The sequence below is a fragment of the Prionailurus bengalensis genome, chromosome E4 (genome assembly GCF_016509475.1).
Source record: "Prionailurus bengalensis isolate Pbe53 chromosome E4, Fcat_Pben_1.1_paternal_pri, whole genome shotgun sequence".
Classification (NCBI taxonomy): domain Eukaryota; kingdom Metazoa; phylum Chordata; class Mammalia; order Carnivora; family Felidae; genus Prionailurus; species Prionailurus bengalensis.
This window is the reverse complement of record NC_057360.1, coordinates 4,355,929-4,374,509: the sequence shown is the minus strand read 5'-3', so window position 1 is coordinate 4,374,509 and position 18,581 is coordinate 4,355,929. Positions and strand designations below refer to the sequence as shown.

General features: G+C 51.0%; 1 protein-coding gene across 2 annotated transcripts in view; it reads left to right on the top strand.

The window, feature by feature from the left end:
* Positions 1–18,581, top strand: part of KIF26B (kinesin family member 26B) — a 472,500-nt gene that overhangs the window by 362,300 nt on the left and 91,619 nt on the right. The gene's annotated exons all lie outside the window — the stretch shown is intronic.

Genomic DNA, 18,581 nt, shown 5'->3' with positions numbered 1-18,581 from the left:
AGACCCAGAACGTGGCTTTACCCTGAGCTCGTTGCATCCTTTTTCCTCAGTACGCCCCGTCTTTCTCCACGGCCCCTGGCTGACCCGACCCTGGCTGCGTGCCGCACAATGGCACCGGGAGAGCTTTGGGCCACTCCCCAGCCAGCTTGTGCAAGTGAGGATTCCACACTGCACACCCTTTAGACGTCAACCTTTCTGGCCCTCTTGAGTGACACTTAGAAAACTGTTTGTTCAGATACGTTGTCGATGCCCATGAGACCAGCAAGAGTTGGTGTTGCCCAGAGGGCTGTTGGCCACACTGTCTACCCCCCCGGTTTTTCCCACGTTTGAACCACGAGCCACTGACGAGACTTTGTCCTTGATCAGACTAGTACTGAGTCTTGTTGCAAATACATTTGTGAGAATCATTAATGATGAAGATAGATAATTGTAGAAGATTGAGACAGATGTGAGTGTGTGTGTGTGTGTAAGAATGGGGTCCGTTTTCTTCAAACCATTCATTCTCTTGCCTTTATCTACTACATTCAGTGAATGCCTTCTGTTGGCAAGATGGCTGACTAGGGGGTGCCTGGGGGCTCAGTCGGTTGAGCGTTGGACTTCGGCTCAGGGCATCATCTTGTGGTTCGTGAGTTTGAGCCCCACATGGGGCATCACACTCGTAATGTAGAGCTCGTTGAGATTCTTTCTCTCTCTCTCTCCCTCTCTCTCCCTGCCCCTTCCCCACTTGTGCTCGCACGCACTCTCCCTCTCTCTCGCAAAATAAATAAATAAAACTAAAAAAAAAATCTTTTTTAAATTAAAAACCAATGGCTGACTGGGGTTTCAGTCCTAGGCATCTTCATTTACATCTCGCTTCCTGGTCACTAAACGGGGGAGGCAGGAGGCATGAGTTCCACGCCGGCTTCGCTGTATCAGGATGTTGAACTTGAAGCCATCACTTTACCTCTTTGGGGCCCAAGTATCTTATCTATAAATACAGTGAGCGTGAAGTGCAGTTACTCTCCAAGTGAGCGATGTGGAGTCACTTAGCCATTTAATTAGTACTAGTGTGACTGTTAATATCCAGGCAACTATTGGGATTGGGGCAAAGACCTTCCTGGCCTTCGGAAGTCAGATGTTTCAGATACATAAGGAAGGAGGGTGCTGGATTTCATGCGGCCCTAGGACATCCCCGGTTCTGCCTGGCGTGTCAGCTGTGAAGTCACCGTGTGCCCACCGAGGGGGTCATCAGCCTGTCAATAAACTACACGGGGAAGGTTTGAATAACAGAGCAGAGCGGTTTCAAAGACCTTGTTATCATCTGTAGAGTTAATAACTTACAACTTTAAAAAATCCCCGAATACAAATTCACACAATTTCGAGTTGTTTTAAAACGTTATCAGGCCATTAATCTAACTTTTAAAAGTCCCTTAATAGGGGCTCCTGGGTGGCTCAGTCGGTTGAGCATCTGACTTCGGCTCAGGTCATGATCTCGCGTCGGGCTCTGTGCTGATGGCTCGGAGCCTGGAGCCTGCTTCGGATTCTGTGTCTCCCTCTCTCTCTCTGCCCCTCCCTTGCTTGCGCTCTGTCTCTGTGTCTCTTTCAAAAGTAAACAAGCATTAAAAACTTTAATAAATAAATAAATAAATAAATGTCCCGTAATATACTTAATCATAGCCTGCGTTTTTTTTTTTTTAAACCTTTTTAAAAAGAGGTTGCAGCAGGCTGAACCGCAGCAACGCGAGGGCAAAATGACTTAAGAGAATTCAATAAAAGTTTCCAGAGCAACCATAAACATATTCAGTGCGCGGTCTGCTTTGTGTACAATGTATATGCAGTAGGCTGGGCTTGACCTAAGGGGTTTGCGTTTGTCCTCGCGCCTTGTACACGACCTACAGCCAGAGCTGAGTTTGAATGCCCTTTTTGCTGTTTGCTTCCTGTGAGGCCGTAGGGAAGCCACTTCACTCCTTTGAGCCTCGTTCTTCCATGGTGAGGAAAGGCCTACCTTTTTTTTAATATTTTTAAAAAATGTATTTATTTCTGAGAGACAGAGAGACAGAGCACGAGTGGGGGAGGGGCAGAGAGAGGGAGACACAGAATCGGAAACAGGCTCCAGGCTCCGAGCCGTCAGCCCAGAGCCTGACGCGGGGCTCGAACTCATGGACCTCGAGATCGTGACCTGGCTGAAGTCGGACGCTTAACCGACTGCGCCACCCAGGCGCCCCTATAGATGGATGTTTCTTATCATGCATGAGAGTTTATTAAATCAGTCCATTCTGACTGGAGGTCATTAGAGCCCTCGTAATGGTATCACAGGGCGCTTTGCCATCTGGACTGTGTTGCAGGTGGATAGAATCATAATAAGACCTTCTGGTACCTAAATGGGCTTCAAGATGGGTCTGGGTCACATCATCGTTCTCACTTTTAATACGTCAAAGCTGTAAAAACTGGCTGGAAGGTTACCTGTCACCTGCCCAACAGAGCAAAATTAGCATTTCTTCTGCTCCATCCGGTGAGCGTTCCATGTTTTCAGTGACCTGTTTATTCTGAAACACTTCCATCAAATTCAAGCATCGTTCTGGATGAACTATGACCTAGAAGCAGAAGGTCCTTCCTTGGTGAAATGACCCTACATTTTTGAATTTTAATTACTATTTTCCACGTGAAATGAATATTGACCGTCCTACTCAACCGTAAAGGCTTATTGATTCTAGAAATTGTAAATGAAGGTGTTCAGTGTTATTCTCAAACACGTTCACACTCATGCACATACTCACATACAGACTGCTGGAAAGCCAGCATGGCCTTCTCCAGGAGGAACAATGGTCTTGGAACGATTTGTTGATTTCCTTTAATGTTGGTTTCCTGAGAAGCAAAATTTCAGAAGACCCTCCATAATCATTTCTTCGAAGAAAGAGAAACTGAAGAGAACCTATAGGAAAGGTTGGTTTGGATTCTGTCGTGGTAAGTCTATGCTTCCCCACTGGTAACAAAAGCCGTGAGGGCAGGTAAGATCTACAGAACCGAGTTAAGTATAGACCGAAGACTGGGGCTACTTTCAGAAGAAGAGTTCTGTATCCCAGAGATCCTTCCTAAGGTCAACACTTATATATATCACTTTAGAACTCAAGAATTTTCCTCGAGTAGGTGATGGAACAGAGAGTCAGAAGCCACTTCTGTTTTGACAGCACCAAAATGTTCTTTCTTTAGCTGCCAGAATCTTTAAAATTAATAAGACTGTCATTTTCCCAGAATGTAACATCCACGTCAGTTGTGTTTTGGACTCCCGATGGAGTTGGGTGGAAAGTTCCATGAGGAGGAAGCCAACATACCTACTGCACAGCAGCTCTCCCAGCATGATGCCCATAGCAGCAAAATCAGCAGGAGTGTGTTAGAAATGCAGATTCTCGGAGTGCCTGGGAGGCTCAGTCAGTTAAGCATCCGACTTCAGCTCAGGTCACGATCTCACAGTTTGTGAGTTCCAGCCCCGTGTCAGGCTCTGTTCTGACAGCTCAGAGACTGGAGCCTGCTTGAGATTCTGTGTCTCCCTCTCTGTCTCTGCCCCACCCCCACTCACACCCTGTCTCTCTCTCTCTCAAAAATAAACATTAAAAAAAAAAACAAACCCTTGACACAATGCTTAGGGCAGCATTGTTCATAGTAAGAAAAAAAAAGAAGAAATGTAGATTCTCAGGCCTCATCCCAGACGTACTGAGTCAGCAACTCTGGGTGCGGGGCTGGGGGTGGCTCACAAACTGTGTTTAAACCAATAGGGTAAGTTTGAGTGGCCTGCTGCTCTTGAGTAAGACAACACGAGCTTTCCTTCATGTGCTGATACAAAATCCGTTCCTGGGAACCTGTTACTTCACTGTTGTTACTTCAAAAAAATGTGCCTAGGGACACCATATTGGGCGGCCACTTGCCATCAAAGTTTACAAAGTAAAGAATCTATGCCGTTTCCCCTAACGTGTTAGAAACCCAGTCACTAGGGACGCCCGGGTGGCCCAGTCGGTTAAGCGTCCAACTCCGGATTTTGACTCAGGTCATGATCTCACGGTTCGTGAGTTCGAGTCCCATATCGGGCTCTGCGCTGACGGTGCAGAGCCTGGTCGGGTCTCTCTCTCTCTACCCCTCCCTTGCACTCTCTCTCTCTCGAAGTAAAATAAATAACCTAAGAACGAAAGAAAGAAAGAAAGAAAGAAAGAAAGAAAGAAAGAAAGAAAGAAAGAAAGAAAGAAGGAAGGAAGGAAGGAAAGAAAGAAGGAAAGAAAGAAAGAAAGACCCAGTCACTAATGAGGCAGGAAAGAAAAATGTCTCGTGAGATGATATGTGACCCTGGGGACAAAGAGGCTGCTGTTCCTCCTCCACCAGGCAGCCCCCCAGCTCCCACCGGCACGCCTCTTCTGTGGCTAGAACGGAGCAGTCTGCGTCCTGTGGATTTACAGACACTCCCGTAAAACAGCATTCTCCTTTCCTGAGTGTCCTCGCGCACATCTGTCCCTGGCTCTCCCCTTGAATGCAAATGTTTTGGCATGCTTTGCTTCCCTGGGTAAGGAGAGTGCCTTGCTCATTGGCATTTTAATAAATATTTATTTGGTGGTGGCCTAATTCATTATTCTCCTTGTCAAACCTCACGGCTGCTGCCAGCACTGAGCGCACGTGCATTCAGCCGACTCCCAACTGCACGGTTGTGGGTCCTCCTCTGGCGCCCCACGGAGACTCACTGAACAAATCGTCAGCACGTTTTATTTTTATGTTTTATTTTTAAAGATTTGTTGTTTTTTTTTTTTTTGAGGGGGCGTGGGGGGGCACAGGCAGAGGAAGGAGCAGAGAGAGAGGAAGACACAGAATCCAAAGCAGGCTCCAGGCTCCGAGCTGTCAGCACAGAGCCCGATGGCAGGGCTCGAACTCATGAACTGCGAGATCATACCCTGAGCCAAGGTCGGATGCTTAACTGACTGAGCCTCCCAGGTGCCCCTTGTCAGCACATTTTAAAAGGTTGTGCTATAAAAGTGCAAGCTGCACGAGCGTTTTCTCCTTTGACTTCTTAACAGCCCCAGTGAAGAATGTTATTAGTGTTTTCAGATGAGGAAATCGTGGCCCCTGGAGCTTTGCTGCTGAGCAGTGAGGCCTCCCAGCTCTTCCCATTCTCTGACCTTCAGTGGCTCCCTATTGTCTGGGATAAGTACAGACTTTTTAGATTGGACAAGACGTCTGTCCGCACGCTGATATCCGTGTTTTTTCCAGCTGAATTTCTTATCCCTCCTCCACCACGCCCACCCTAAGCTACAGTCAGAGTAAAACCGCAAAACAACACTCACGGGGCCCTCACCGTGTGCCAGGCTCTTTAAGAGCAGTAACAACTCGTAACAACTTCTATGAGGTCCTGGCCCTGTTACCATCTCCACTTTACAGATGAGGAAACCGAGGCACAGGGAAGCTAAGAAACTTGACCCAAAGCCCTGTAGCTACCTCATTTGCATGCATTTGCCCACACACTCACTCTGTCTGGGGTCCCCACGCCTGACTTGGGTGCCTTGCAGACCCCAACTTTTCTTCCAAGCCTCACTGACAATCATCGTCATGAAACCTTGCCTGGTCCCTCTCCCCCGGTGGAAATCCCCCTGCCCCATTTGGGCCCTCAGTGTACCTCAGTATGAGCTCTTTTTTTTTTTTTTTTTTTTTTTTTTTTAATTTTAGAGAGAGAGAGCGCGCGAGCAGGGGAAAGGGGCAGAGGGAGAGAGAGAGAGAGACAGAGAAAGGGAATGAATCTTAAGCAGGCTCCACAGCACAGAGCCCGATGTGGGGCTCAATCCCACAACCCTGGCATCGTGACCTGAGCTGAAATTAAGAGTCAGATGCTCAGCCGACTGAGCCGCCCAGGTGCCCCAGTACAGAGCTCTTTTGTACCACTCCTGTTACTATAAGCCCCTCGAAGACACAACTGGTTTTTAAGCTCTTTGTACCTGCAGAGCCCTGGATGCCTGGCCCAGGTTAAGAAGTACTTACTCAGCCGAATGCTGAAGGAATGAAGGAATGAACTGATGGAGGTACTGCTTCCCGAGTTGGGTATTTATACACCAGACCGGTTTGGGGGTGGCCGGGAGTCTGGGGGAGCGACTGGCCTCGTTCTGATCGGTCTGTGTCTCTTGGGCAAGCTGCTGAGATTCTAAGTCCACTCTGATCTGACTAGGGCTCAGGCTCGCCCTAAATACGAAGAGGGCAGGTGTAGGTCCCCCAGAAGGCAGGATGAAAGAGCCCTCTGCAAGCCGGGTTCCAGGAGCAGAGCTCCATGATGAGGACACCGCCATGCCATACAGCCGGTGGCAGCGTCCCTTCTACGGAGCCACGATGGAGCCTCCCTCTGCATCCTGGTCTTGGAGGAAAGCAGGTTCCATACGATACAAAAGGCCCTGGGGAGCGTCTCCGTGGGACCAACGCAAAGTTAGCTTTTACAGCTCGGCAAGCCGAGGCTGCAGACTACCCACCGCGGCGCAGGCGAAATGCTTCTGGCGTTTCCTTCAGATTCGACGTACCCGGAGGGCTTTTAAATGCTCCTGTGCAGGCGTGCCTCTTCCCGATCAGGTGCCTCTGGTTTAAGGTTGCCAAAGCCCCCCTGCCCCGCAGGGAACACACGCTGCCCTCCCAGGCCTCCTCCACACCCCGGCTTTCTAGTCACTTGCTGGAATACGGGGACCTGCTTTAATTTGTTGGCTTGTTCTTTTCCCACCCTACCCTATGCACCCTGGAGGAGAATGCGGTTAGGTGAAGACCGGACTTGCACACGTTCGTCCTTGACCTCCATCTCATTCTCTACACCCGCATTCTATTTTTTTATCGTTTGTTTATTTTGGGGAGAGAGTGGGGGAGGGGCAGAGAGAGAGGTAGACACAGAATCCGAAGCAGGCTCCAGGCTCTGAGCCGTCAGCCCAGAGCCCGACGCGGGGCTCGAACTCACAGACCACGAGATCATGACCTGAGCTCAACCGACTGAGCCCCCCAGGCGCCCCTGTACACCCACATTTTAAAAAGAAAATAAAGAGGGACGCCTGGGGGGCTCAGTCGGTTTAGCGGCCGACTTCGGCTCAGATCATGATCTCGCGGTCTGGTCCTTGAGTTCGAGCCCCGCGTCGGGCTCTGTGCCTGTTTCAGATTCTGTGTCTCCCTCTCTCTGACTCTCCCCCATTAATGCTCTGTCTCTCTCTGTCTCAAAAATAAATAAACGTTAAAAAAATTTTAAAAAAAAAGAAAGAGAAAACATGTCCTCCGCATAATCCTCGCTATTAGAATTCCCCATTCTGCTTTGAACATGGGTCCTGCCACCAGCGAGGGCTTCTCTGCCAAGCAGGGGGGCGGGGAGGGGGACTCCAAAGGGCCAGCGGCTCACCCCTGGCCAGAGGGGGCAGGAGTTTCTCTCTCACACTTACCCCCGGCTGGCCTTCACCCCCTCCTCTCTCCAGCGCATCACCCACCTCCCCCGCGGGCTGTCCAGGTCTGTGTCATGCCATCGTCCTCAGCAAGCCTGGGGCTCACTGGAGCCGAACTGGGTGACAGTTGCTTCCGTTCCAAGCCTACGACTTGAAAATAAAGTAATCCAAAACGGAATCCCTTTTACGTCACGAGACCGGGCTGCCCCCGTGGCCCCCCAGTGGGAACAGTGTGTGTTTCACGCGTGTGTAGTGGAACAGCACAGATACACTTCTAAGGAGAGAAATGGACAGACAAGGAATCGGGGGTGACTGTGGCTAATGCCGGGGTGAGTGCACTCTCGTACTCTTTCTTATTGAGGATGAAAATCTAAGACTTACCGAGGGCCCGGGACTTGGGACTGGCTTGGCGTCTTTCTGCTCCTCTAGCCCCTTCTCCCCTTCTTCAGCGTACGGGGGTCGTGAGAATGTAGGGCTCGGTGGGGCAGTCCACTGAGTGCTTGTCAGCCTTCGATGCAGGTTAATTTACCCAACTTCCTAACTTTCAGCTAAGCCTGTTCCCGATTTCAGCCCCTTGACCCCAAAGTTCCCCGGACGCCTGTTCTCACTAGGACACGTACCTGATTCTCCTCTTGCCTGAGACTGAGGCTACGGGGTTCCACACTGGACAAGAGCCCAGGCTTGGGGGTCGCGTATCACGGTTCTTTAAGGAAAGGATTCCCCACTTGCTCCGAACCCACCTTTCCGGTGGGCTCCAAGGATGCCTGTGCTCCCTCCGCCAGGCAAGCAGCCTAGAGGCTGGCAAAGTCTTAATGCTGAACGGACAGTTCTGAACGGACAGTGCTCCTAAGTGATCGTTTCATATCGAAAATGGGCGTCAGAGATGAATACCAGAAAGGTACATACCTTGGGGCTCCTGGGTGGTTCGGTCGGTTAAGCGTCCGACTTCGGCTCGGGTTGTGATCTCACGGTCCATGAGTTCGAGCCCCGCGTCGGGCTCTGTGCTGACAGCTCAGAGCCTGGAGCCTGTTTCGAATTCTGTGTCTCCCTCTCTCTCTGCCCCTCCCCTGTTCATGCTCTGTCTCTCTCTGTCTCAAAAATAAATAAACGTTAAAAAAAAAATTAAAAAAAAAAAGAAAGGTACATACCTAATTATTAGATGGTAAGAATGGCTTTTTGTTTTAGACAACAGGTTGTTTATTACGGTGTTTCCCCGGATTCCGTGCGGTATCTGGCAGCTGGTATTTCTAGGTGGTCCCGAGACTGGGTCACTCGACTTATTCTCAGAGTTCTGGGTGTCACTTCCCTAGACCGGAAGCCGTGGGATAGTAAAAAGTCCCAGGCCCAGGAGAACGCAGCAGTGAGGTCCAGACACAGCGTCAAGTGTCCGCTTAGCAAGCTGCGGTTTTCATATTTATAATAAAACGGGCTGCAGAAAAAGAAAAGTAACTTTCCCTTTTGTCCTGCTGTTTCCAAAGGCAGACAGCGCCTCTCTGGCGACAGCCGGGGTCTGCGTCGGCAGATGTGACATTTCCTGAGCGTCCGCTATTTAACGACAGATCTACTATTTAGCTGTGCAGTCGTCACACATGAGTGAGCTTTAGCGGTAAATGGGCCCTTATTAACAATAAGTGCCAGTGCCAAGCTGTGTGCGCCTGAAAGAACTCTGATGCAAGGCGTGCCCACTGCTCCTCTCTCAGAAGGTCCTTCTGTGCCGTTTTATCTCTGGGATGGGGTATTTCAAGAGATAAAATATGGTAACCACAAACTAGCCAGAGTAGTTTTCCTTCCCAGCATTCGGAAAAATCTACAGTTGCCCCTTCCCCAGGATTTGCCAAAATTCAGGCAGAAGAAAGAGAGGCTGGGAACTGGAAGTCCTGAGCTTAACCTTGGATCTGTAAACATTGGTGGGCCCGGGGCGAGGTGGCCTCGGCAACGTCCTGCAGCAGTGGGGTGACACTTTGTGTCTCCAGGCCTCTTGTGTGGCATAAACCAGCAAGGGTCACGGTCTCCTGAACCCCTGGGTCAGAGGTGGTTGAAGGCATTGCTGGGAGAGGGATGACCTTGTGTTAGGTTCCTGACGGCGTATGCTCTCACAGGGCCGCCCCGTGTGTGGGTTCAACGTGACCGTGATCGTTATGGAGACCCGCTTGGTGCCAAGGGCTTGGCACGACTCTTTGCCTAAGAATCGCATAAATCCTTCCACGTAGGGATTATTATCCCCATTTCACTGATGAGAAAGCTACGTTAAAATGATATGTTTAGGGGCGCCTGGGTGGCTCAGTCGGTTAAGCAACCGACTTGTGATCTCGACTTAGGTCATGACCTCACAGTTTGTGAGTTCAAGCCCTGCATCAGGCTCTGTGCTATCAGTGAAGAGCCTGCTTGGGATTCTCTCTCTCCCTCTCTTTCTGCCCCTCTCCCGCGCATGTGCACACGTGCTCACTCTCGCCACATGAACTTTAAAAATAAAATAAAATAAAATAAAATAAAATAAAATAAAATGTGCACGGTCACACAACTGGTAAGAACTGGCGTCTGACTTTAAAGTGTATGATCTTTCCAGTAGACTCCTACCCTCAACAATAGTAATTTGTACATGTATATTATAAATTTTTAAAATACTAAAATTTCAAGGGCGCCTGGGTGGCTCAGTCAGTTAAATGTCCGACTGTTGATTTCAGCTCAGGTCATGATCTCACGCTCGATGAGTTTGAACCCTGTTTCGGGCTCTGCGCTGACAGTGAGGAGCCCCCTTGGGATTCTGTCTCCCTCTCTCTCTGCCCCTCCCCTGCTCGTGCTCTGTCTCTCTCTCAAATATAAATAAATAAACGTTGAAAACAAGTTGAAAAAAAAAAAAACGAATAGCTGGCATGTATTAAACACTCATGTGCAGCACAGTCATAAGCGGTTCTTTTCATGATCACCGTAACCCCGCTAGGAAGGTACTGTCGTCAGGACGAGCTTCTAGATAGGCCTGCGGGAGGTTCACTCACTCGTGCAGATACACCGCGGTAAACGGTGCAGCCAGAGCTCAAACCCAGGCAGCCTGTGGGCAGAGCGTGTGCCCCAGCCTCCAGGCTGCCCTCCACACGGTCCTAGGGAGGCCAGGCAGACAGCAAGTGCCCTTAGCCTTGGAGCTGCTCGTCCAGAGAACCCCACGTCCCACTTCGCTTTGGACCCAAGAAGGACTGTGTCTTAGGATGCGTTTTAAAACCCGCTCATCCATGCGAAATGAGTTCCCTAACGCGATGAGCTAAGAGATGGGGCCTCTTGTATGCAGGCCGCTGTCACAGTTCAGTCCTTGCTGCCAGACCAGCCCCTGAAACGTGCCTGCCTCCACCCTCCCCACCCGGCCAGCGTTTCCCCGGCCTGCTAATTGGAGCGAGGGACCTCGCTCCCAGAGGCTGCCTGGCCCCCAGCAGCCCTTCCCTGGCTGCAGACCCCCCTCCGGGCCATGCTTCCTCCCTGCTGGGCTTGCGGGCTGAGGCTGACACATGCACCAGACAGGAGCTTCGGGGAACTTCCCCCCCACCCCCACCCCCACTCCCCGAAGCACTTCCTTAGCGAGCACATCTCATTACTGGGCTCCATTTTCTGGTCCTGCACATGCTCCCCTCACGCTTAGCTTTCTGGTGCTACCACCTGTCACCTTTCCCGGCGTGGCTTTTAATAATGTAAATCTCCCCTCTCTGATGGCATCACCGCTCATCATGTGCCGTCTGGCGCCACATGAGCTCACCCGCTGGCACCCCTGAGAAGCCGGCCACCCAGCGCAGAGACAGTACCCTGTCTTTAAGGGGGTTCGGCTCTGGCCCAGCCCCCCAATGAACAGGTTCAGGCTCTGCTGGCTTTGGTGGAAGGGACAAGCCTCTTCTCTGGCTCCATCTGACCCAGGACGCTCACTGCAGGGCGAGTGGGTCAGGGGCCCCTGCCCTTTCACCTTTGCCAGCGGGCAACTGGCTTTGGGCAAGTCACTTAAGTACCCACTGCCCTTAAAGTAAGGATGATGGTGATAATGGCCATGTTAACATTTCCCTAATAAAGCTGTTGTGGGGAATCAAATGGAAATAAGGATGAGAAGGTCCCCTGTAAATATAAAATTCAGGCCGCCTGAGTGGCTCAGTCGGTTAAGCATCTGACTCTTGGTTTCAGCTCAGGTCATGATCTCATGGTTTGTGGGTTCAAGCCCTACGTCACGTTCTGTGCTGTATGGAGCCTGCTTGGGATTCTCTCTCTCCCGCTCTCTCTGCCCCTTGCCCACTCATGTTCTCTCTCTCTCTCTCTCTCTCTCTCTCTCTCTCTCTCAAAATAAATTTTATTAAAAACTTTTACTGGGTGGCTCAGTTGGTTGAGTGTCAGGCTTCAGCTCAGGTCATGAGCTTGTGGTTCATGAGTTCGAGCCCTGCGTCGGGCTCTGTGCTGACAGCTCGGAGCCTGGAGCCTGCTTCGGATGCTGTGTCTCCCTCTCTGTCTGCCCTACCCCCACTTGTGCTCTGTCTCTCAAAAATGAATAAACATTACAAAAAATTTTTTAATAAAATTTGTAAAGAAGTTATGGCCATGGTACAGATGGCTGGTGTTGAGTCAGTGATGAAGTCACTGATTTTGTCAACACAGAGTAGATGCTCCCCCAGATAGGCCAGGGGAGCTCTCAGCCTCGTGGCATCTGCCCTCTTAGCCCCCAGACTCAGCACCGGATCCTGTTCCCCTGGACCTTTTCTGGGGGAATGGCCCCATGAACCTTGACTGGGTCAGTAGGATTACTATTGTAGTTTGGTGCAAAGAAACTCTGTCCGATTTAGTTTGATTCTGCAAGTAACTGAGCTGTGATGCATGGATCTGTATAATTCTGTAAAGATAACTATGTTTGGATGGAACACAACTCTCAGATATGTTTAAAGGCTCCCTCTGTTAACTTAGGGAGCACGGCCCTCTCGTCCACCCATCCCTCCCAGGATCAGGGTCATTCGAGACTTCCAACAGCTCGTCTGTCAGGTCAAGCAGGCACATCGGGTAAATCGAACGGGAAAGGAAAGTCATGTATATGGGGGTCGGTGTGTCGGTGCTGGGTTAGCACTAGAATCTTAGGTTATAAAGTGGAGAGTGCCCTTTATGTAACAGCTGGAAAATTACACCTTCAATCCCCTTTGGAAACTTTTGCAGTAGATTTGTCAGAATGTCCTAGGCACGGAAGGATGTGGAGGGTTGCTGAATTTCGTGGTAGGTCAGAAAAGTAAGAGTGCTGAGAATACATACTGGGGGCACACTGTTTACAGCTCCTGTCCTCTGATCATCTCTCTTCATGTCTGGAGAATCTTCTGGAAGGAACTAATGAGCCATAAGCAGACAACATGAGCGTATCCAGAACATCTGATCAAGACAGGAAAGAAAGGAATGAAATCAGGGAAACACCACATCCAGATTTTAGAGGTTCAGATCAAATTCAACAGGGAGCGCGTACCTTTGCAAAAGATAGAAGCAGACCACGTGGTCTTTAATTTAATTTGTTGGGGGGGCGGGAGGAAAGTCATTTGATCCCATCGCTCCTGTCACTATGTATGGGCAGGCTCATTCAAGAATTTTTGGCTTTAAGTGTTAAAATTAAGGCTGGTAGGGGCACCTGGGTGTCACAGTCATTTAAGCGTCCGACTCTCGAACTCTGCTCGGGTCATGATCTTGCAGTTCGTGAGTTCGAGCCCCGCATCAGGCTCTGTGCTGATGGCGTGGAACCTGCTTGGGATTCTCTCTCTCCCCCCCCCCCCCTCTCTCTCTCTCTCTCTCTCTCTCTCTCTCTCTCTCTCTCTCTCAAAATAAATAAATAAACTTAAAAAAATAAAATAAAAATTAAGGCTGCTAGAAAGGCTTCTGATGTCATTCACCTGGTGTAGAAAAGTCTATTTACACTAGTTGATTTGAGGAATATGTCTTCTTCTTGCCTTCCTTTTTTCTTTCTTCCTTTCTTCTTTCTTGAATAATATTTTATATGTGTGTACTGCTTTATATTCTGCCTTTATTTCTTTGTTGCTTCCCACCTGTCCTTCAAGACTAGGGGTCGTGGGTGGTACAACAGCCCAACTTTAGGGGTATGGAAGCCAGGGTCCACACCTGAAGTCACACAGCCACTCAGTGGTGGTGACGTTTAGACTAGAACCTGGTCCCCTGGCTCCTAGCTCACCGTGGTGCCCATCACACCTGGAACCTGTAAGAAAGGAGATTGGCTCATCCCATGCAGGGACCCTTCTGTTATCTCTCATTTCTCCCTCAAGAGCTGAACCCCACCTGCAAATCTAGGGGAAGCAGGAAAGTCACCCTGGTGTGCGGCGAGGTCAGCACAGTGCTCCCTCCGCGGACGTCCAGCCTCCACTCCCACCAGAAAGGGCTGGGGCACCGACTCTGGCTTTCTCTCTTCTGAGGCGGACAAGGTCGCCTAGAGGACAGAGTGATGGATATTTCCGTGGCTCACGTCTGTCACAAGGAACCTCAGCGTCTCCATCGCAGGCGCCGGCCTCAGCAGGAAAGACGCAGGGTCCTGGAACAGACTGGTTCTGTGGGTTGGCCGTTCTGTCTCAGCCGACTCGCCCTTCGGTTCCAGACTCTCCTCCGAACCATCCGACTTGTTCACTTTTCTCACTATTCTTGTTGGTGGATTTTGACGAACCTGTCACACTGGGCTCTGGTTTGCCTTGAACCCTTCCCAGACATGTTTTAGGAACTTAGGAATAGATCTGGGGGCACCTGGGTGGCTCAGTCGGGCTCTCTGGTGTCAGCACAGAGCCTGCTTCAGATCCTCTCTCTCTCCCTCCCTCTCTCTGCTCCTTCCCCGCTCAGTCTATACAAAATAATAAATAAAAAAAAATTTAGGGGTGCCTGAGTGGCTCAGTCGGTTAAGCATCCAACTTCAGCTCAGGTCATGATCTCATGGTCCATGAGTTTCAAGCCCCACATCAGGCTCTGTGCTGACAGCTCAGAGCCTGGAACCTGCTCCGGATTCTGTGTCTCCCTCTCTCTCTGCCTCTGCTCTCTCTCTCTCTCTCTCTCTCTCTCTCTCTCTCTCTCTCTTTCTCTCTCTCTCAAAAATAAGTAAACATTGAAATTTTTTTTTAATTAAAAAAACAAAGAACAGATCTGGAAGGCTCAAAGATAACTCTAATACTCTGCAATCAGGACAAAAATGATGCCCAAATGGCATTTCTTGTGAGGTTGATCTGACTTCACCTTGATTCATTTCTACTGACCTGATTCTTAAAAAGTTGTGGACTGGAGGGCACCTGGGTGGCTCAGTCGGTTAAGCGTCTGACTCTGAATTTTGGCTCAGGTCATGATCTCACGGTTCGTGGGATTGAGCCCCACGTCTGGCTCTGTACTGATGGCACAGGGCCTGCTTGGGATTCTCTCTCTCTCTCTCTCTCAAAAAGAAATGAACTTTTTAAAAGAGTGTGGGCTTGGACATCAATGTAAGGCGATTCAAAATATAAAAGTGTAAAAAGATGTGCAAGGTGTCAGCACTTAATTGACTCTGAAGCCTCTAGCCTTGTAGGGGAATCGGCGTATCCTTGGTGACACAGGTGCACTGAGCATTTCCCGTGGCCGCGACACGGTCCAGGGGCCAGTCACTGTCTCCTGTGTGTCTGTTGAGGGCCTTCATTGCGGGGCCCCACAAAGGACTGTAAACAAAGCTGGCGCATGAGAACGGTGACGGGTGGTCTCTCCCCACCCCCACCAACCTCACCACCATCTGTGGTCTTCTCTGTTGCTGAGCGAGCCTTCCAAAGGTCACGTTGGCCAGAGCCTTCCTTGGAGTCTGATGCAAACCTCCAGCTGGGAAGCTTCTGGGTAGAGAGAGGGGCAGCGAGGAGCCCCCTACGTCCACACCGGGTTCTCTTCTCCGTGACTAGAGATGGACACGAACATCTGTGCACATGATCACGTGTGGTGGCAACAGTGAGCCCTCATGGGGACCACCCCTCGGGAGCCCCCGTGTGGTGGCCACACCGTGATGGAGCGTCCACACTGCCCAGGAGCGAGGTTCTGCCTCTGTCGATGAGTCTCTCGCAAATCCTCCTGGAGTGTCTCGGGCCGTCCGGGGAGGGGGGCTGCCGTGGTTGATGAGCAAGACGCCCAGAGCTGCAGCCGGCCCCACCGGCCGCCGAGCCATTAGATAGATGAGGCAAAAGTGGGGTCTTGACCACTGAGGGTGGCTGTTGGTCGAGGAAATGCCAACCTCCTGTCGTTGGAATGTGTCCACTCAGACCACGCCCCGGTTTTCTGGATCTCATTTTGCCAGTCCTGCCTCTGCGACTGAAAGCAGGGACCGTCCCCCCTGCCCTGAGAGCTGGGAGACAGCTGTGGGTGTTCACGACGGCAGGGACCCTCTCTGTGCCCCGGAGCAGCAGGGACAGGAAGGGCTGAAGCAGGTGCCCCCGGGAACCCACCAGCATCTGCAACAAAAATGAAAACTTCTGGCAAGTCCGGGGGACCGTGTTGATCACAAGTGGTATCTTCAAAGCGCTTTAATTACAGAGGATTAAGCCGAACGCCAAGTGCTGGAATGAGGGAAGAATTGGCACGAAGGAAGTCAAGCAGAAAAACCTAATTTCCTTCCTTTAAGGGGAGAAAAAAAAATACCCATTTATTTAAATGAACTGCAAAGGAAAAGAATGGCATTTCCCCACCCCCACCCAGAGTTCAGTGGGTCTTGAAAGGACTGCGTGTCTCCTGGGCCAGACCAGCGGCCAGCACCGTCAGCCTGTCTGCAGAAATTGGAGGGCAGGCTCGGAACTTCATTACGATGCAGGAGCACCCCCCACCCCCCACCCCCGGACAAATGACTCGCTAATTCAGCCCCTTCTCTCCCACGTCTCCATGCGGGCCCTTGCCTGGCTTAGCTCATATTTTACATTCAGCACCTCTGGTTACCCATAAATTGCATGTGAAATTGTGAGATCGAAAAGCAGCGGGCCATGTGACTCCATCAGTTCTGCCTGGCATTTGCATCCTCTCTGACTTGTAGCGCTCAGGGGCCGGGCGAGGGGCTTGGCTTACGGAAAGCCCGGAGGCCCCAGACGCTACCAAAAGTTGCCGTCTGAATATGTGCCCTCGGCACACCTGCTGTGTGACTGGGGCAGATCTACCCGCACGAGCGGGGCTGAAATCAGCACGGAGACGTTCACAGTGAACGAGAGAATTGCCAGAACGGAACGTAGACCAATGTGCTGCTTGCTGTCACACACACAGTGACGGTGTTTTACTCGTAGGAGCCTGCGAGGACCAGCGCGTAATCCCTAGCGCTGTCTGCAGGGATCCCCCCGTGGCATCCCGTTTGTGATTCACGGGACCCGGCGTCCGGGGCGAGAAGTTCTAAAACCTTACCGCTAACACGGTGATCAGAGAGTGCTAGGATGTCACAGTTCAGAGGGAGGCGAGTATGCGGGAAGGAGGAAGAGGGAGAGAAACAGGAATCACGCACCCACCTTGCGCTGGTTACTCTGCAGGTCAATTTCTTTCATTCTTCCCATGGTCCCCTGAGAGAGGCCTCGTTGTCCCTATCACACAGGTGAGAACACTGAGGCTCCAAGAGGCTGGACCACATACGGGAGGCAGTACTCGTCATGATGTAAAAAGTATGAGCTTTGGTGTCATGACAGAGGTGGGATCAGAGCCCAGCCTTACCACGAACATTTTCAGAGCTTTGGGGCAAGTTCTGGAGCACTAGTTGTCTCATCCGGACAAGGGTACCTATGCATTGGCTTGTCAGACTCAATAATGTCCTTTGGGTGACAGCACAGCCCTAGCACACACTAGACCCCCAGGAAATGGCAGGAATCGTTATATGACACCCCCCCCCCCCAGCGGGAGAACCAGGATTTAAACCCCGAGAGCCTCACCCCAGCCATGGGTTCCTTCCACTGTGACACCCGGCCTCCAGATCCACCCTGAGTGCTGTTCTGAGGGATGGGAACCAGCACCGCTGGGACACAGCCAGGGCAACCGACGAGGCCCGTGCCCGTCAACCTTGTACATTGCAGGCCAGTTCCCGTGTCTCAACAGACAGGGAGAAGATAAACAGGAGGGTGCCCTCGCTCCATTATGCACAATGCAGATTATTCTCGGAGCATTTCTGCATGTTGGAAATCTTTTATTTAAAAATGTATAGACCCCTCTCTGCGAAACTGCCTGACTGACATTTCATCAGACCTGACAACTGATCCGATGAGGAAGGCAAGACACAGAGATGAGGTTTAAAAGAACCCTCTACAGAGCTGCGGGGTTCGCCACGTGGTATTATAAAAATCATCTGGGGGCGCCTGGGTGGCTCAGTCGGTTAGGCGTCTGACTTCAGCTCAGGTCACGATCTCACGGTCCGTGGGTTCGAGCCCCGCGTCCGGCTCTGTGCCGTGACAGCTCCGAGCCTGGAGCCTGCTTCGGATTCTGTGTCTCCTCCTCTCTCTGCCCCTCCCCCACTCATGCTCTGTCTCTATCAAAAAATGAATAAACGTTAAAAAAAAATTAAAAAAAAATCATCTGTCTCTCTCTGTCTGTTACCCTGTGTATCACCAGCCTTTGTGTCTTGGGAGCCTAGCCCAGTGCTGGAATATAGCAGGTGCTCACTGCCACATTTGGACTGAACTAGCAACACAGAAGCAGAGGCTGATAAGGGCACAGACACCTTCCAGTTCCCCAGGACTTGAGCCTCCAGAGCTGTGTGTGCGGCTGCAGCTTGACTTCGGCTCACCTTAGGGCTCGGGGGGCAGGCGGTTTATTTCCATGAGTGCTCCGCTAGGCCGTGGGGGTGGAGCAGGCTGGCGGTCGTGTCTGGTCCGTGGTCAGTTCCTCAGGAGGCGGGTTAAAGGGACCCGCTCCCGGGTCCCACCGAGACGCGCTTTCCTTCCCTGAAATGACAACTCCTGTGCACTCGCTTAATGGGATCCCAAATAACACGTTTCGAACGAATCTTTTTTCACCGTTGCTCCTTGGAACACATTTCAAATGCTGGCCATTAAAAACAGGCCATTTCACAAGCCTTTAATGATGACACTAATAACTGTGGGTTTTTGTCTCCGAGAGTCCTGATGAGCGGAGGCGAGGAGTAAATTATGGAGCTAACGTTTATGTCTGTGGTTTATCGATCTGTGAGGAGTCCTCTTCCAGGGAATTACGCCAGCCCCCAAACCT